Genomic DNA, 2,934 nt, shown 5'->3' on the forward strand with positions numbered 1-2,934 from the left:
TATCTGTGTTTATTTTTAACATTTTGCATCACTTTTCAGCCACTTTTGGCTGGTAGATCAGTGGTAGATCCAGGAACTCCACTTGGCAGAGGTGATTTTCCCGTGAAAGTAAATTCTAACCAATATTTTTATAGTTTTTATATAAACAATATATTGTCGGTCAGATGACATAACGATGTATCTCAGTTTTTTAAACTTTTCAGGAGAGGCAAAAATTATTTTCGCACACACTTTGGTAGATAGTTGCGAGAATACTATTTGCCCATAAGAAATTTTATTTTGTCATAAAAGCGACTTATGTTTCTACAATTAAATAGTGTGGTTGAATGTTACAAGTGTTGCTTTACATGCTCGTAATTTCATTATTTTGTGAGATACGTCGGTATGTAAGACCGTAATTATTAATCACTCAGAAATATCTTCGACAAACTCCATGCAAATTAGTATCAGGTTGTAACTGCATGATTTGACAAACCATCTTTTTTGATGAAAATGTCAACAAAATTATACATATAACATTTATGATGTTATTGTCTGTGAAACCTATTTGTTATTTCTTTTCTTTTCAAAGTGAATGGTTATTTTTATTTTGAAGCTCTTTAGACAAGTTACAAAACTTTTAACTACTAAGTACAATAAAAAAACTAAAAGTGCAAAATTACTACATAACAATACCACAATCTTGAGAAATAATTTGGCTACATTATATTAGCATTAAGAAATAACAGTTTTGTGGAATAGAGTGACCAAAAACACGTTGTTCGATAACAGATCAATTCAGTGGTTGAAATTTGCATAAATTTTATGCAATCATTGTCTCGAACCACGGAAAGGACCAGCGCACATTAACAATAAATCCACATACTTCTCGTGCGCTATCTTCACAAGTTCATTGTTCAATGGAGATGGCATTCTTGCAGCTATCTCCTTAGGATTATATCTCTTAACTATGATTTTTGCAGGATCCTCTTGCAGTGAACTTGTTTTCCTATAGATAGTGTTCGGCTTGCTTCTCTGAAATCGAAGTTCACAAATATCGATGTGGCTCAAAAAATCTCACCTCAATTTCTTTCATATTCTCGGTTGTTAATATTACATACATCAATGCAGTCACTACAATTCTATTGTTTTGGCCAACACAACTGTCAGCATATAAGTGAACTGTTTTCTTCTTTTCTTGGTTCACATTCATTAGATATTGGTAGAGGCATGTTGCTACATCACACGACCCACGCTTGCTGACTCCTTCATGCTTCAAGAAACTAACAATTTTTGTGCCCTGTTCGTAGCTTTCATTACGTAACTTCTTACTCTGTTTTTCTTTCCTCCTTTTCGAAAAGCCATAGTGGTGCCTTCTTTGGTGAACCGTAAAAAGGTAAAGTGCTCCCCTGTGCATAGCACTATGCCATGAAGGCGTATAGGGGGTGTGGGGGTAACGCCCCACACTTTCTTGATCCGGTCGTAAGTGGGGGTGATGTGATCAGCATCACGCCCCTGACCACCTTTACCCCCCAGGGTTTCCCCCAGGTACCCATGTTATTCGACGCTGGGTGGGCGCCGGGGCCGATTCCATCGTTAGAAAAGTTCCCGGATTTGAACCGGCCGGGGATCGAACCCGGGACCTTTAGCATGGTAGTCAGACGCGTTACCGACTGAGCCACCGCGGCCAACCGTGGTGAACCGTCGACATCTAAATTTTCAGGATTTGTTGCAATGTGGTTGTAGTGATGGCAATGCTATCAGGTATTAATAATAGCTCTTCTGCACTTCGTTTACCTCACATTTTGAATTGTCAATAAGCACCCGATCCTTGTGAAATGTACAGTCACTATTTTGAAGAAAATAATCCCAGCAAGGCAGGATGTGACACGTGGAACACAAGGGGAAGACTGCATTCTAACATCCTCTTGATTCACAATGTTGCTATTTCCCTGGCACGTAATCGGGATCATCCGGATCGATGACATTATTTAATCTTCAAATAATTCACTATCGATATCAAATTCGCTCTCGTTCTGTCCTGTTCTTGCATAGGGAAGAAGGCGCAGCTGTATCTTCATCAGGGGATACAGCAGATTCTTCATTAACTGTTTCTGTAACATTCCCATTGTTCTACTTTCTGGAGGCCAATAAAATTTTACAGCTATCCCAGCTTCGATGTTCGTTTCCTTTCCAAGTGTATGTAGTTGCACTGATGGAACAATATTTCTTGACCCATCTACCCAGAGCACTAAGACTTCCTAAGGTGGTTGATCGCAAAATGATTGAGCGCAAGTTGAAACCTTTGAGAATTTTTTGACAGTGTCGGATATTACCTGATAAGTCATTTCCAACAATGCTTGTTTAATCTATACCTTTGATCCTTCTTTGGGAAACTTTGCTGCTATTGTTGAATTGTGATATTTCCAACTTATCAACAGACCAATATATTTCTGACATTCCTTCAACTAAAGGTATTGGACAATGTTAATTTAACCTCTAGCTTTCATTATCCTTAGTCAGACTGTGCCGCCATTGTTAGATTGTGACTTCGCCGATTTGTAAACATTGAAATATACATTTCTGCATTACTTTCTTTTCTCTTTTTGTGCGTATTTTCTCCTACTGTTTCATTTAGCCACTGCAAACAAAACAAGATACGCCAACTTGTGACATAGTTTAGGATTTACTTCATCTGACATAAAGACGTAAGTTAAGATACACCGTTATGTCGTACCAAATTCTTTATAATAAATTGAGATACACCAAATTAAAAAAATATCCATTACTTCCTTATTAGGTGGATTTGAGCTATGCTGCTTTGTGAGGGGATGCAAGGCACTGATATGACCACAAAGATGTCAATAACTCAATTTCGAAAAAGAGCTGAGACTTCATTATGTCATCCGACCAATGATATATATCACTATAGAGATACTGATCCATAATAAATAA

Source organism: Lepisma saccharinum, chromosome 13 (assembly GCF_977018435.1).
Source record: "Lepisma saccharinum chromosome 13, izLepSacc3.1, whole genome shotgun sequence".
Taxonomy (NCBI): Eukaryota; Metazoa; Arthropoda; class Insecta; order Zygentoma; family Lepismatidae; genus Lepisma; species Lepisma saccharinum.